Source organism: Rhododendron vialii, chromosome 5a (genome assembly GCF_030253575.1).
Source record: "Rhododendron vialii isolate Sample 1 chromosome 5a, ASM3025357v1".
NCBI classification, from domain to species: domain Eukaryota; kingdom Viridiplantae; phylum Streptophyta; class Magnoliopsida; order Ericales; family Ericaceae; genus Rhododendron; species Rhododendron vialii.
The window spans coordinates 30,141,158-30,158,556 of record NC_080561.1 but is presented as its reverse complement, the minus strand read 5'-3'; the positions used below and the strand labels follow the sequence as shown (position 1 = coordinate 30,158,556).

At 34.5% G+C, this 17,399-nt stretch overlaps 1 non-coding gene across 1 annotated transcript; it reads right to left on the bottom strand.

Annotated features, from left to right (window-relative positions):
- Positions 1–2,378: 2,378 nt before the first annotated feature.
- Positions 2,379–2,471, bottom strand: LOC131328085 (small nucleolar RNA SNORD96 family). Its single transcript, XR_009200367.1, has one exon. It is a non-coding gene; the product is annotated as a small nucleolar RNA SNORD96 family (small nucleolar RNA).
- Between the last annotated feature and the right edge of the window lie 14,928 nt (positions 2,472–17,399).

Here is a 17,399-nt window from a genome sequence, read left to right as displayed (position 1 = left end):
TTAGACTATCAACACAATCTACCAAAAAACTCTATATTCTAGTTTCAGCTAGGAATATTCAAAGTTTGCTTCCTAATTTCTGAACTTTGAAGTTCATGATCGTGGTGCTCCTATAACTTCTTCAGATATCAGACAAAGAAATAAGCTCTTCTTGAAGGAAATAAAGGACACTCTTGGGTTTGGGAAATGAGTGTGTACTTTCATGAAAAGGATGACAGACTCTCATACAAGCTTTAAGAGATTTGCATACATGCAAGCACATTTTCATCATCAACAAGCATTAACAGATTTGCATACAAGCACATTTTTTGATTGCATCTCATTACCTTACCAGGATATGCATCTGTGGCAGCCTTCTTAAACATCTTCACCCAAAACAAGAGCTACGAACTGCAGTAACCTGGAGTGTCCAATGGATATGGTTGTAACCTTTATTTCTTTTTTTTGGTACTTGTAACCTTTCCAAACCACAAGAAACACATGAAAAGGTCTCTGTTAACTCTAGCTTTAAATAAAATGGCATGCACTAGATATATCATAGCAAACAAGTGAAACTCATGCGAAGTTTCTCTGAACACAGACTTTTTCAGTCCCATTTTATCCTATCATGGATCTTCTATTACAATTCTTGTGATGGATAAAATTGACTCATAGTAGATTCATCTCCTAAGTTCTGCATAAAAAAAAAGTTTCGCAAGTATAGAAAAAACTATGACAAACATCCACAAAGTACCAGCCAAAATTCAAGTTTCATGAAAGGGACAACTAGATAAGTTTTCAAAGAGGCAAGAGATTGAATAATGCACATGTAACGAAGATCAAAATACAGTACAGACTACACAGCAACTAATTACCAGAAACTGACAAGTCAAAGACTACAAATTTGCATTTCCACGTGTTCAATTTCACCACAGTAAGCAAAAAAATTCTTTGACGTCCTTCTCGGTTGCTCTAGGAGAGAGGGTAACTACTTCTGCAGTATAGCCACCAGGGTACAGTGTTTTGAAGTCCAACCAAGAATTATTTGCCTAAGTGTGGACGGTTAGATGCAACTAAAAAAGGTCAAAATCTCACACACTAAAAGCTATAGTCATTCAAGAAACAACTTTCACCATTCAAAGGAAAATAGATACATACATGTAGCATACATGAAGTTTTGACCCATAAAATTTCCGTTTGAATGCTTTCGTTTTCCTCAAGAAGAGTCCAAGAGAACTACTAAAACCACAAAATATGTCGACCTTCTATGTACACACTATATATCAACATTTTAGAGACAGAGCCAGCGGAAGACCTCGTAGTCACAGTAGAAGTTCCTTCATCTACTAGAAAGTTTCTGCGCGTCGGTGTTAACCATGTTAGGATTCAGGCTGCCCAATTATTTTGCTATGTTCATTAGACTTAGTTGTTAGTATCTTTTAACTCTAATGGTTTGTTGAACTTATTTGAATTTCTGAAGCACCAAAAAAAAAAGGCAATCTCACTTATACTAACTTGTTCTTCCTACTTTCTCACCAATTCAGTTGATTAGCAAAGAATGCTTGGCATGGTTCCTATGTAGATCTAAAAGCCCAAATCAGGTTCCTATTATAAACAGAAAAATATGCTTTAACAGAGAGATTGAAAGCAACAACAAAAAAAAGGTGAAAATAGAGAAGAGAACAGGAAAAGGAATGTGTATGTAAGCATAAATAGTGACGTGGAACCTGTCATTTCATGAGTCATATGACCATGGAACAATGATTTAGCAATATCAAGATGACTCATTGTCAATGGGCCATTCTTGGCCAGGAAATTAAATAAGGGAACGTAACAAAACGATGAGAGGAGGATTACCTGCCGAAGCATATCAATAAAACAATCAAAATGAAAGCATTTAGCCAACTTGATTCTTTGTATGCCACCCAAACCTGATAAAGCATGCAAAACCAACAAAATAACGTATGTAAATCAATAAACTCAGACACGTCTCATGATAAAGGAGTGGACGAATACACCTCTCGCTGGCTCCACATAAAGGTCGAACACATTTAAAAACATGAATACTTGAATCAAATGCTACAGATTTACAGAGATTGAATACAGGTTTTTCTTTTAGTGTTGACTTCATGAATTTCCGATGTCACGACACATGGATGCAATTGATCATCAAAGTATCTATGCAAAAAAGTATGTTGAAATGTTCAATACATGTACTGCACTGATTTTGATAAACAAGGACATATATTTCTAAGAGAACTTTTTGTTGTCCTGCTTCTTGTAAATACTTACCGATAGAGTTGGAAGGATGAAGTAATAGGGAGTTAAAAACAGACAAAAGAGAAAACAAAACTGTTGGCTATGTGAGTTTTGTTACATAAATCAAAAAGTTGGAAATAAGGCCTTAGAATTGCAGAATGACAGCAAGGCTTGTGAAAAGCCATTCAATCCCGAAAGATGGTGATCTTGTTTAACTGATGTCCCACCAGCCAGATCTACAACAACAATAACATAACGGAACCCATCTAATCCCCAATCATTGGGGGTATGGGCGAGAGATGATTGGAGACAGACCTAACATTTGGCAATATATGCGCAAAATGGTTGCTCTCAGAATACCATTGAAACAGTGGCCCCCCCTAAACCTCCAAGAACCGAGGAGCTACAAGGACGTTTTGCTGCAGAACCATGCCCCCCCAAATCAAAGCCAAATGGAATGATGCCAATGAATACATACGAATAATCAAAATTTTGAACATTAGGAAAGAAGCATCATTAAAGCTAACAAAAATCCCAAAAAGGACCAGTATGTCTCATCCAATTACATAAGCAACACATTTCCAAGAACTGCATAGCGTCATACTTTAAGCCAAAGGACCAATTCAGGAAATGATTCAATGATCAACCGAACTTTAGGGGGGAACCAGCATTTCTTTCTACAAGTCACTCCCAACTAACAAAATACAGATTTTTCAAAATTAATTAGCAAGATTATATACAATTGAGCAGCAAATATTAAGTTTCAATGGAAAATCAATAGGATCCGGCTCTAAGCAATCTAGCTCAAGTAAAAGATCAAAATAAATCTCAGTTGCAATTCACAAATCACAATGCAACCACATTTGGGTCAAGTGTCAATTCTACATAATGAATTTCCATATAAAAACTAAGGCAGCAAGAAACAACAATTAAAGCGAGATTGATAACACGACCAAATAACAGACAAATAGACTATCCAATTGATCAAGAAACTCACCTCTCCTTCAACGTTATTGTTACTTATCATTAGGAGTAACATGTTGATAGGATGCAAATGAGCCAAACTTATTTCCAGACCAGTCCCTCTGCGGCACCATACTATATGGATGTGACTCAAACCCATGATAAGAACCAGGTGTGGCCGGATTACCCATAGGCATCCCCAGCTGACCATTACCATGGGCCATGCCAAACACTGGCATATGCATCATCTGCGGTGGGTAAGGCATTGGAATCGGAACCTGGACTTGCCCATTCCCGTGCCCCTGTACACTTCCTCCGGACCGGCCAGATCTAAAAATTGAAATTAAAAATACGTTATAATTACCAAATACAAAATGAAAATATGTGTTGAGTGATTGCGGAATTGAAATGTAATCCTCATGGCCAGTCCCAAATGGTAAAAGCAGGAACCCTGCTACCCAAGGCGATAGGATGTGAGTATGCCCACCGGTCGGCAACCGGAAACTCCGAGTAACTGGAGTCGCGTCCGCTTTGCACCGAACAGCAGGTTGATCTGCGACGATTCGTTCTTGGAATTTACGAAAACAGACGTAAGTTCACTCCAAACATTTATCCGAATCGTCGCGTCAAATTCAAACAGAGAAACCAAACCAAACGAAGTATATTGTATGTATAGAAATCACCACGCAGAGAGAGAGAGAGAGAAAGAGAGGCATACCAGCAGCAACGGAGAAGAGGAGAATCAGAAGGGTCGATGATACCAAAGACTAGGGTTTTTCTCTTTTTGAGGCGCCAAGGGAATTGGGGGAAATAGAAGGGAAGGAAAAATATTTACTGTATGTAAAACGGTGTCGGTTCTATACCAACTTTTCATCTAAATTTTTTCAATCTCCCGCCCCTTTAATAATTAGATGCCCACCAAACTATTTTGCAAAAGAACAGATGCTCTACAATCCTGTTTTGGAGATTGCATCGCGCAGTTCGTTATGTACGGACCTCTCCTCAGTTATCCGAATCATTCATCTTGTAGGACTCGTCAAATTAAATTTTCACGCAAAAGTTCAACTTGATCAGACATCCGCAACTACCTCATTGAACCACTATTATAGTAAAAAAATTAGTCTAATTATTTTGTGCATGACTAATTAAACTATTCCAATGAGGTAGTTACAGGATAAACTTCATTATTTGTATAATATTTTTTTTTAAAATCAAAATTGTCTATCTTTTGCGTAAGAGGAGCTAGATTATTCCTGCCAATAATGAAGTTTATCTCTTATCAGTATATACTTGATCGGAAGTAAAATATCATTCTAATAATGAATTTGTGTCCCGATGAAAGGACTTTCAAAACCCGATAGACCCAAAAATATACAAGAATGATTAAAACACTAAGCACAATAAAATGAATAGTATCGATCGTCACCAGACCTTGGTTCAGAAACAAGTATATTCAATGTGTAAATTTTGAAGCCAATTGCCGGCTCATTTTTTTTAATGATCGATCTAAACCGTTAGGATTTAACATCTTATCAACTATATCATTCTCGCCAAAATCGGTGATAATCAGATGTCAACAACCACATGATCGTAACACATTCGGTGGGTCCAAAGAGATTAAAGTCCTATAGTGCATAACTCGTGGGCCGCTTGAGCTTCTTTTTTTAGAAAATTAGAAGCCGGTCCTCTTTTTTAGGTTCGGTTTGAACCCAACCCTGAAATATTTTTCCGAACCTAATAGGCTTGGTTATGTGCATGATGGATCATTTTGCCCCAAAATCACTGCTCGTGCTCCTTTCCTACAACCCGCGAACAACAACAACGACGACTACAACCACCACTCAGATCAGGCTGGTGCGGAATCACCACCTCTGTCATCTCTCTCTCTCCGGCCATCCTCCTCCTCCAACGAGTTCCACCTCGGTCTACTGTCTCTTCGTCCAGATCTCTTGCTACATACCCGACGGCCATGGAAGCCCTCTCTGTAACTCCGCCGGATCCGCCTCCACGGAGGACCACCTTATCGACATCGACGGCCTTGCCTCTACGCCGTGTGCGGTGGCCACATCGTTGATGCAAGAGGCGCACAGGAAGGAGGCGGCCCAGCTTGAAATGGTTTACGAGGCGTTAACTCCATTGAAAGTGATTGTGTTGAGAGTCAACCACGTAGCGGATGCTGTGTTCTTTCTAGCCTCCGATGAATCTGCATTTGTGACCGGGCATGACCTCGTGGTCGACGGTGCATACGTAAGTTGATCTTCAGCGTCCAAAAATCAAATTGATCTTTTGTGGATACTGTATTACATTGTGTAATTGTTGATTTTTTTTTTGGATCCGCTGTAATTGTTGATATTCATTTCACTTTTTTTACAAATAACTATATTTGATTATTTTGATTTTTTTTTTTCAATTTTTGTTTGTGTGTATTTTCTATGAGAATTATATATTTTTCTATGAGAACTGTGTATTTTTTATGAGTATATATAGAGAGAGATTGAGAGAGAGCAAAATATTTTTTCCCAAAGTTACTTGAGGAATTGAATTGTAATAGTAAGGCTTTGGCGCACATAAAGCTAACTAAAAATTCAATTCTAAATCAATTTATTACCTTTGTGAACTATTAATTTTTTACTTTGATTACTTTTTTAAGACATGGCGGTGAGAACATATATAACTATATTTAATTTTGATTACCTTTTTTTGTTTTTGTTCAATTTTTATTTATATTTGTATTTTCTATGAGAACTGTGTATTTTTCTACGAGAACTATGTGTTGTTCATGAGAACTGTCTATGAGAATTGCATATTTTTCTATGGGAACTGTATATTGTCCATGAGAACTGTCTATTAGAACCGTGTATTTTCTATGAGAACTATATATTTTTTTATGAGAATTGTGTATTTTAATGTGTGGTAAGACTACGTGAACTATTATTTTTCAGTTCACATAGTCCAGTTCTCATAAGTAGTTCACAAAGCAAGTTCTCTATGAGAACAATCACTTCTCATAGCCAATTCTCATAGAATTGATTATAAAAACTGATAGTTCTCATAGAACTGACTATGAAAATTGGCAGTTCACATGGCTAGTTTTCATAACTCAGTTCACATAGCCAGTTCTCTATGAGAACTGACTATGAGACTTGACAGTTAAAATTCAATTTTAAATCAATTTATTTTCTATGTGAAGTATTATTTTTTTACTTTGATTACTTTTTTAAGATATAGTAGTGATAACATTTATAAATATATTTGATTTTGATTACATTTTCTGTTTTTGTTCAAATTTTGTTTGTGTGTGTATTTTTTATGAGAAATGTGTGTTGTTCACGAGAATTGTCTATGAAAACTGTGTATTTTTCAATGAAAATTGTGTATTGTCCATGAAAACTCTGTTAGAACCGTGTATTTTCTATGAGAACTATATATTTTTTATGAGAACTGTGTATTTTAGTGTGTGGTAAGACTATGTGACCTATGTATTTTTCAATTCACATAGTCAGTTCACATAGGCCAGTTCTCATAACCAATTTACAAAGTTAGTTCTCTATGAGAACAGTCACTTCTCATATCCAATTCTCATAGAACTAACTATGAAAACTAGTAGTTCTCATAGAATTGACTATGAGAATTGATAGTTCACATAGTCAGTTCTCATAGCTCAGTTCACATAGCCAGTTCTTCTATGAGAACTGAGCAGTTCTCATAACTAGTTTACATAGCCAAGAGTATTTTTGTTCGAAATAATATGATTCAAGAATTGATTCGAAAAATATAGCTTTCATAGAATCAGTTCTTATAACCATAGTTCAGGGGTATTTTTGTCCAAAATAATATATTAACTCGAGCTATGTGAACTGACGGAGATATTTTTGTCCGAAATATTATGTTAGCTGGCTATGAGAATTGATAGTTCTCATAGCCAGTTCACATAGCCAAGGGTATTTTTGTCCGAAATAATATAGGTCAGGAGTTGATTCTAAAAATATAAATTTTACTAAAAATAGGCATGTACACAAAAAGTTAAGAAGTAAGGGCAAAATAGTAAAAATGCATGAAAAGTCAAGAAAATGGACCGAAACAAAAAAGGAATATTTTTATCAGGACTAAATTAAGTCCAAACCAACTTTTTGGGGTTGACCTCTAAATTCCCCTTCTTTTTTTTTCTAAATCGGAACCGTCTATATTTTAGATAAGAGAGATTAAATCATTCCTGCCAAGAATTAAGTAAATCTTTTATCGTTACATACTTGATCGGACGTAATAAATCATTTTAATAATGAATTTTGGTACCGATGACAAATTTCATAAAGCAGATCGAGCCCAAAACTTATGACAATAATTAAATCAACAACAACAATCAAATCAATGGTTTTGATTATTAAAGTACACGATTTACTAAGGTCCGTTATATTTTACCATTCAAGATAATTGAAAAAAATGTATATAGTGGGCGTTCCGGTTTCTTAAAAAAAGAACATTTAGAAAAAGAAAGTAATTTCAAGCTCAAAAATCATGTGTTTACGCAAATATTTTTTTTACTAATATGGATCTTGTTTGATAGATCTCATTGAGATCTTTTATACGGTGCCAAAAAAATCATAAAATTATTTTCCATTTCATTATATTTGAGTTTAAAATTTGAAAAAAAAGAACTTTTTTAAAAAGAACATAAACTGGAACACCCATTAATTAATTCTGCTCACTAAATGTACTTTCCCGCCCTATTTTATCACCGAAATTTTGGCACTATTTGATCCCCTCTTTAATTTTTTTTAATCGTCTAAATCCCCTCTTTAAAATGAAAGACAAAAAAAAATTCGTCACCCAAAGTATTTCCTTTTGTGAGGGATTATTTCGTCATGTAATGGTTACAAGAATATGTGGAGGAAACGGATTAGCGATGAAATTTAATTTTTTGTCACCTTATATTTTTTTGTCCACCCTTTTGCTGACAAAATTTATTTTTTCGTCACTGATTAACTGTTTTTGGCGACGAAATAGAATTTCCTCACCTTAAGTTTTTCTGCCCTCTTAGTTGATGACGAAAAAAATATTTTCCTCACAAAATAGGTATATTTGGAGACGAAATCTACTTTCCTCACCACCATATCGTCACATATTCTCATTTTTCTTGTAGTGTTAGCTTTGGGATGTACAGGAAGCCAAAAATTGCATACCATGCTTTGGAAAGTGTTAATTTTTGGGTAATGAACTACTTGTACCAGTTAATTTAACACACAACTATTGAGTAGTTAATCCTTTTCTTCTTCTTTTTGGTCTAAACTATGACTCCTTCGAGAATTATCATATCTATGGCTTTTCTCAATTTGCAATGCCTCTCATCAAACACATCTGAGAGCAAAAACAAATGCATCTTGAAGCACTTAAACTACTCAAATGTGTATGCGAGGAAATTAGATCTTGGAATGACTCAAATGCTTTCCGATCATTTGTCAATGATGCATAATTTCGACGTTGGACAGTGACAATCATACCTTATTTCATAAAGCAATTATATATCACCATGAAAATGTGTTCAACCTCTTGTATCAAATGGGTGATCAAAAAGTATATGGTACATTTTTTCGAGACAATCATGCTGACACTATGTTGCACTTAGCCGGAAGATTGGCACCCCAAAGAAAACTCGATCTTGTTCCTGGTGCAGCTTTGCAGATGTAGCGTGAGTTACAATGGTTTAAGGTGCGGCATCTTACTTTCTAATTTTCTAAGGATTGCTTACAAAATACATATTCCTTTCAACATGCACGCATGCGTAACAGTTATGAGCCAAACATACATATATGTGTGTGTCTGCAAGCTATGCATGTACGGGCATGTTGATAATAGCTTGTCCCATTTAGCAAAACGACACAAGTAAAACTAGTATTTGATGTTGGACGATCTTCCTTTCATTTTTGTCAGTCGCATTTGGGTTAGATATTTTGTTTGTTTTGGTAACAAAGCTAGGTTTGAAAAGCTTCTAGGTAAGACTCTTTCATCATTGATTTGATTGATGCTCCCTTGGGCTAAAATTGCAAGTCGTTTGATGGTAATCCTTGTGATAAGCATCTGCCACGTGAATAGTCCTTTTCAGAACTAATCCCACATCAATTGATTAGTACTATCTAACTAGTACATGAATATATATGGGCGGTATCTCCGGTCATTTAATGGGGAAATGACCGAAACTTGCCACTTACATGCCACTTTCAGACTCTAACTAGCAATAATGTTGACGAGATGAGATAGGCAGTTGGTCAAATCTATTATGGATCAGTGAAATTTTGTTGAATCGCTTTTACACATTTCTCCTAAGACCAATTTATGATAAGTAAGGTATCAATTAAGTATCTTATTGCATTCGACATTGCAACTACAAGTCTATTTTTTGAACAGTCACAGAGAATGACAATATGTTACCAACAAAGGTACTCCGGGTACGGGCCCAACAATTTTAACGATTAACTCTTATACAACCATATACATCCTTATACACATACATACACATATATGTGTACAAGCCTATATTTGTATATACTCTCAAGTCCTGGTGATACCCAAATGGGTTGTGTGAATAAAGTTTTAAATATGTGTACGTATATATTCTTTCTTTGATGGATGAGTCATTTGTATATGTTTGTATTACTTTGTAGTTTATGTGCTATCATGTAGGAAGTGGAGAAACTAGTGGTGCCCTTATATACAGAGTGGCGAAACACCTCTAATGACACGCCTGCAATGGTCTTCACTAGAGAGCACAAGAAATTAGTAGAGGATGACAAATGGATGAAAGACACTGCAAACTCATGCACAATTGAAGTAGAACTCATCGTCACCGTGGTATTTGCAGCCGCAATCATTATTCCTGGCGGCAACAAGGAGGCCACCGGGCTCCCCATTTTCTCCAAAAAGACAACATTCATTGCCTTTGCGGTTTCAGATGCAATCTCTCTCTTCATGTCCATGACTTCTCTGTTGATGTTCTTGTCCATCCTTACATCTCGTTATGCTGAATCAAATTTTCTCTTTGTTCTTCCCAAGAGATTGATAATTGGTCTGTTTACTTTGTTCCTATCTATAACAACCATGATTGTGGCCTTTAGTGCCACACTCTATCTTTCGTTTTGGCATGATAAGTTGGGGATACTCATTCCGGTGGTTGTACTAGCCAGTTTAATTACCAGTCATGTGTTTCGTGTCACTCCAATTTCCTCTCCTTGTGGATCTCATTTCAACAACGTATGGTCCTAGCATTGTTGGCAAGCAAAGTGATCGGCCCTTTTATTAACATGATTAGCATTTGTGGGAAGATAATTAAGATTGATTGCAGTAGTTTGTTGGAAGACAAAGTCATTTGGGTGGGACTTGATGAGAGAAGACAGAGAGGAAGTGAGTGAGGTTCTTATGAGTTAGTGGGTGAGAAGTTATGAATGTGTTTGATTAATGGTTATGTTGGTATTGGATTAGTGTTGTACATCTAAAGGTTTTGGGAGCGAGAGAGAGGGGAACTATGTCATGTGTGTAAGTGTTTGGGGCGCGATTTGTATTTTTTGTAATTTTGTATATGATGAATAGTGTTTAAATTTGTGTGAAATTCTATTTGTTCTCCCACCAACATTTGGTATGAGAGCATAGGTGAAGGATACTGGAAAAAGTTCGGGATAGGTAGAAAGATAAGAAGGTTTTTTTCTATTTAAAAAAATACACTATTCTTTGTGGGTATACATAGACCAACTTACAAATGGGCTCCTATCCCAGTTAACTCCTGCCCTCCCTATGTGGAAGGTCAGGGTTCGAGTCTATTATGGGTGTTTGGGATTTAGGACTACGGATAGCTTCTTAAATCTACTGTGAACTAACCTACTAACACCTTACTAACTCTTGTTTATGTAGAAAATATTAGAAAAAAAAAAAAAGAGGACAATGCTAATGCCATGACAATATATTTTACAGCCACGACAGTATCTATTATCTTCCCATTTTTACCCTTTCATCTTAGTAACACAAGTTCCACTCCCTCTCTACTTTGTCCGCTTCGATTTCTCTGGTTTACTGATCAGAGATTCCCCTAATCACACTCGAAATCACATTCCTCTCTCTCTCTCTCTCTCTAACCAATCACCACAAAACCTACTTCTCTCATCTTTAGTAGCATTTTTCTTAAATACTGCTCAAAGATCGATCAAAATAATGAAAGTAATTAAAATTCATCAGAAAATCGGTAATCATCTGCCAGAAATATCTCCTTTTTAAAAAATAAAAAATAGAATGATGGCAGTGATCAAAAATTGTACTCCAAAATTGGTACTCATAGGTGGAACTCATAGTATCACGATTTCTTTTTCAGAGGGCGTGAGACTCGGTGATTTGGTGGAGCAAATTTGATTGTAGTGGTAATCTAAAGAGCCATAGCAACTTGGGTTTATGGGTTTTGGCCATTTCTCCATGCGGTGTAGCAAGAGAATTAAGCTGGGCGAGTTTTCAAGTATCGAGTACGAATATACACTGGTGGATCTGATCTACATTGATGAGATGAGTGTATAGTTCGTTTGAGAGAGAAGAAATGATATGAGATTGAAGGAAGGTAATGCTCTGGTTTTGCAATTGAAGGAAGAGAGTTACTAATTAAAGCACCAAAAACGAAAAATAATATATAAGAAAACAAAATCAATCGTAATTCTATTGACCAAGTTACCTTCAAAATTGAAAACCTCAATCAAAATAAACTAGGAAACTCAATACTTCTGTAATATTCTAACTAAAATAAAAATATTAATTAAAACAAAATATGACTTTCTCGAAAATTCGCCCTGCATCAGTTGTCCAACGCTAAAACTCATGTCACTGCTTTCCTGCAACACCAACCAATTAATAGAACATCAATCACACAAACAAAAGAAGCAATTTATATGTAGTTTTATGTTGTTTTTAATCTTCAATTTATACATAAAATAAAATAAAAAGGTAAGTGATAATGGTGTATTACATAGGAAAATATACTAATTTCCTATCTCACATTTTTTTTTCACTTCAAAAAATTGCTCTACAAGTATTACATAGGAAAATGCTTTTTTTTTTTTTAAAACCGGGAAAAGGAAAATCATTGGAAATTACGTGGAAGATATTTTCCTTTTTCAGTTCATGTTTTCATTCGCTCCGTGTATCGATTCTTTATTCTAATACAGTCTTTTAAGGAGTAGCTAATTTAGCATTTCAATATTTTCCACTTCACTGGAATTTAGTTTTGTTTTTCATTTGGTTAATTTAACAAAAAAAAATATTTGTTACTATTAATTACGGATCATGTATCCTTACCTTGTTGTTGCTTCCACCAGTCTTCGCCTTTCGACGACCACTACAAATTAGGAATGCAAATATTATTAAGGAAGCTTTGTTTAGTAATAATGCATATATATAGATCTGATTTAAATAACACTTACGTTTCTCTGAGCTCTGCTTCTAGCATCTTTAGGTGTTATCCTACGGTCGGCAGCCATGATAAGAGCTTGCTCCTCCCTTTCATTGTAAAACATACATATATTAATTTTTTGATGCCTATTTTTTTTTTTGCTCGGCAAAACGAACGATTTATAAATCTCGATAGGGAAAATTATTATCAAGAGCTTGTTATTTATTAGGGAAAATTATTATCCAAAACCCTACGTACGTGAAAATTTTTTTGCAAAAATTTATACATGTATATAGACTTATTAACGTGGTAATACGACGTCACGTAAGGACATTAATTTCAAACTAAATTGTAGTACTTCAAATATCGGAAATGATAAACAAATCAATCATACGAAATAAATTTTTAATTAATAGTGGCATTGAATGTCCGAGTTTTTTATACCTGTTACCGAGAGCTTGTTATTTATTAGGGAAAATTATTATCCAAAACCCTACGAGACATTTTTTCGCAGATATTTATACATGTATTCCTGATCTTCAAATAAGCTAGTTGGCTTTCTTTATTTTTAAAATGACTCATTAGGAATGCTATTGAAAATGAGAAAGCAACTAAAATGCCAAGAAAAATAATAGAGAGAAGGAAGACTAAGAAAAACTCAAAAAAGGCAGTGTACATATATTAGGGGCAAGAAATAAAAATCACAATTTGGTAACGATTCTTGAATAAATAATAGGTGAAAACGTAAGAACGAGCAATTCTAATTATTTTTTCAAAATATATATGGAATTGTGTGGAATTCTTATTTCTATGCTTACTCGATAAATTGGTGGTATGAGCTTACCTGAAAAATTGATGGATATCGCTTGTGGTAGCTGTGAAATAGGTAATCCAGAAAAAATCCAAAACTTATTATAAGAATGGTTGGTTTGGAATTTACTTATCAAATATAATAACCGCAAAGAAACGGAAAGAAATGTTGATATATACATACGTTTTGTAATAATGGGTGCTTCAGAAGACGATTGCTGGATTGATGAAGAAGGCTGCCCCATCTGGAATTATACAGAAGAATTTTCTTCTTATTTTACTTAAGATGTGAAAATATCGAATTCTCGAAGGAGATTGAAAAAGAGGAAGCAACAATTAGGTTTTTTATTTTTATTTTTTCTTCCTAAGCATAACAAGTGAACTAAAAGGAAAATCCGACAGTCAAAAAACATAAATGTAGTAGGTTGCGGAGTATATACCCACACACACATATTAGATGTAAAATTGAAAATTTTATTTACAAAAATAGTTTTAGAATTTATTTATTTTTCCAGAGTAACGTGATCAAAGTTTTGGAATTACGATTAAAGTGAGTGTCATTAGTGGTTTGATATACATAGTCCATCCTCTATAGAGGTCATATATAGTATTTGTCATATATTTTGCTTATCAGGCTATCAGCCAAAAAGAGTTGTTAATTTTGTGAGTGAGGTTTGAGTGTTGTGTGTGAAATTGATTTCTCTCTTTTCCCATCAATAAGCTAAAATAAAACTAATTTTGAATTCCGATTGATTTTCAGAATCCCATTTCAATTTGTAAAAGGTAATCTAGAATTAGTGTTTTGATATACATGTATGCCGTGTTTGCATCAAGAGATTGTTGAGAGTGGAACCTGGGGATTAGTAGTGTTGTTTACAAACGTGGGTCTACGGCAAAGCCTGCATTGCACTGACGTCCCTGTGTCCAACAACCCAACCTAGAGAGAGAGAGAGAGAGAGAGAGAGAGATACACATGTACATTATTCACGCAAAAATATGAATGAGAGAGGGAAAAATAAATTGATTTATTAGTTCTTTTTTATCCGCAATTGATTTATAGTTAGTTTATAGGTTTTATTAGAACTTTTTGAAAGAATCGATTGGGTTTTTTTTAAGGGAGAAGGGGGTTATTTCAATAGTAATCTAATTGATACCAAGAGAATAAATTTTCCCCAATAAGTGAAATATTCCCAACTAATGAACCGTTACTATAATCACAAAAAACCGGGGCAATTAACCACATCATTGACAAAAAAAAAAACTGTGGGATGAGTTTTTTTTTTCCTTTCTTTGGCTTGCCCCTCAAATTATTATTATTATTATTATTGGTTCAGACAATAGAGGTTGGTATATAAATGTAAAATTACTACTAGAGTTAACCTCCGTCTATGAAAGTCGAACCTTAAACTTACTGCTCTAAAGGAACAACACAATCACTGAAAGGGTGTATCGAAGTGATAGCTATTGAAAGTGATAAATGAGATATAAAATCCAAGGATACCATAGCGATAACATAATTAAATTGCCATTCAAAAAAAAAAAAAGATAACATAATTTAATTATTTCTGACTAGATATGCTTTCGTTAGGGGAACTAAATTTCATGCATATTGCATATATATAGAATTAAAAAATCATGCATATTTCGAGACTCATTATAAATGTAATGCACAAAAGTATAAATATACTAATCTCTCTATCTCAATTTATGAATACTAATCTCTATGTATGCACAAAAGTATAAATATGTACGTACCTCAATACGGATGCTGCAGTAGGCACAATGAACATAGCGATCACCTTCAAGGGTCGTATGTATATCCATGGTGTTGGCTTTAATTCTCTCCCAAGTTGGTATATATTATTATAGGAACCAGTAGAAGAGAAGTGGTTTTGATGTTTGAAGCATGAGTTATATATAGCTTCAAAGGTGGCAAATACGGTATAGCTAATTGGAAAGAGTAAAAAAAGAGAAGGAAGGAAATCTAGGGTTTAATTACTATGTTGATTCATGCATGCTACTCCAACTTCTGAATTACTATATATGTGTGTGTGTATATATATATACAGAAATCTCCAAGTAAGGACTTTAAAATAAGGACCTTATCTGCGGACCTCCCATTTCTCTCCTTTCCCGATCTGATATCGATCATCCGAGCCGCTCAATGTGATCAGAACGTGATTTTAAGGGTACTCACGAGAAATTGGCAAAAAAAATGACCGGAAAGGGCTTGATTTGAGCAATTTTTATTTGAACCGTTAGATAAAAAAATAAACAAAAATTGCTCGGATGAAGCCCTTGCCGGTCTTTTTTTTTGCTGATTTCTCTAAAGTACTATAAAAATCACGTTCTGAACACATTGAGCGGCTCGGATCATCAAAATTTGATCGGAAAATGGAGGTCCGCATTTTATTAAAATAAGGTAGTCCTTATAAGAAGGGATATGTGTGTGTGTGTGTGTGTGTGTGTAAAGGCACAAAACTTGATCATATCATTGAAAAATTAATATTAAGTTTATGCTTGTGCAAGAAATTTATACATATTAAGTTTATATATTAAATATGATTGAAAAATATATTGTATAATTTTTTTAAGTTTTATGCGTTTGAGTTTGTTTTCATCCTTGTTCCACTCAGTACTTTTAAGATTTTTTTGATTTTGTCCCTATTCAAAAAAAATTCGCGTATGTTAATTTTGCGACAAACTCTTGTAGATTATAGATCCGTCTCAATTAGAGGAATCAAAAAAAAAAATTATACTTTTACCTAAATATTTTGGAAAATAACCACTTTTCAACAAAAAAGAAAAAAAAGAGTCAACTTTAGCTAAGCGGAACAGGGTCAAAAATACCGTTAATTTAAGGCTTTAATTTTTAGCTAATTCCTAGTTTTGCTAATACCTTAAATAGTCTGGCAGTGAAATCCTTCCATCCCTCATTTTTTATAAAGAGGCAAGGAAATCGCATAAAATCAAGGATGGAAGGTTAAGCTATTAAATATTTTATAGTTGGTAATTAATTAACGTTGGATCTATAGGTTACCAATTAGAAAAGGCACGGAATTTGCATGGCGAGCATTCCAATCATAAAATTTGAAATTACCCTTTCAATTCTATTTCCTTTGCCGAGCTTCTTTATTTAACTTTATTATTTGGTGTTTACCCAAAAAAAAACCTTTATTATTTGGAACTCAAAATTATTTGATTTACGATTTCGCACGAATTATGAAAATTTACAGAGTGCATTAACCTACTACAGTATAGGGGTGTTCAAGAAAATTGTCCGAACCGTAAAATCGATCCGATCCGGACCAAACCGTCATATTTGATCCGGTTCTGCGGTCTACGATTAGGTTATGGTTCCAAAAAAATAAGAACCGTTAATTTTGGTTCAGTTACTGGTTCTCAATTAATAAACAGTGATTAGAACTGAACCGAACTGTTTAAAACCAAGATAAATGTAGAAATACATATGTGTGTGTAATTAAATATGTGTTTGAATTTGGTAGGCTTATCTTTTCCTTACTAAACTTAATTTATTTAGAGATGAAATTTTATTTGTTAGGAAAGTTTTTATTTTCTTCCTTCATTTCCTATTTCACATATTATCTTCCTATTTCTTTAATTTTATGAGTTCATATTTTGTGAATAAGTGTTTGGATGCTTATTGGATAGAACCGGAACCGAACTAAAACCAGACCGGTCTTGCGGTTTGGTTCTGGTTAGCTAGGTTTCATGTATATATTGGTTAGGTTCTGGTTTCCAATTTTCTAAATCTATTTGAAATGGTCCGGTTACGATTTTCTAGAGAATCGAACCAATCCGGAACGTGTGCACCCCTCTACAATAGGATTCGTACCTTTTAGAATTATGGTAATTATCGCAATGGCCTGGACTCCTTTAAATGTTTGGGAATTCATGAAGGAAGCTGTTACTTCCACGGGAGGATTTGCTGGTGCCACGGAAATTAATTACA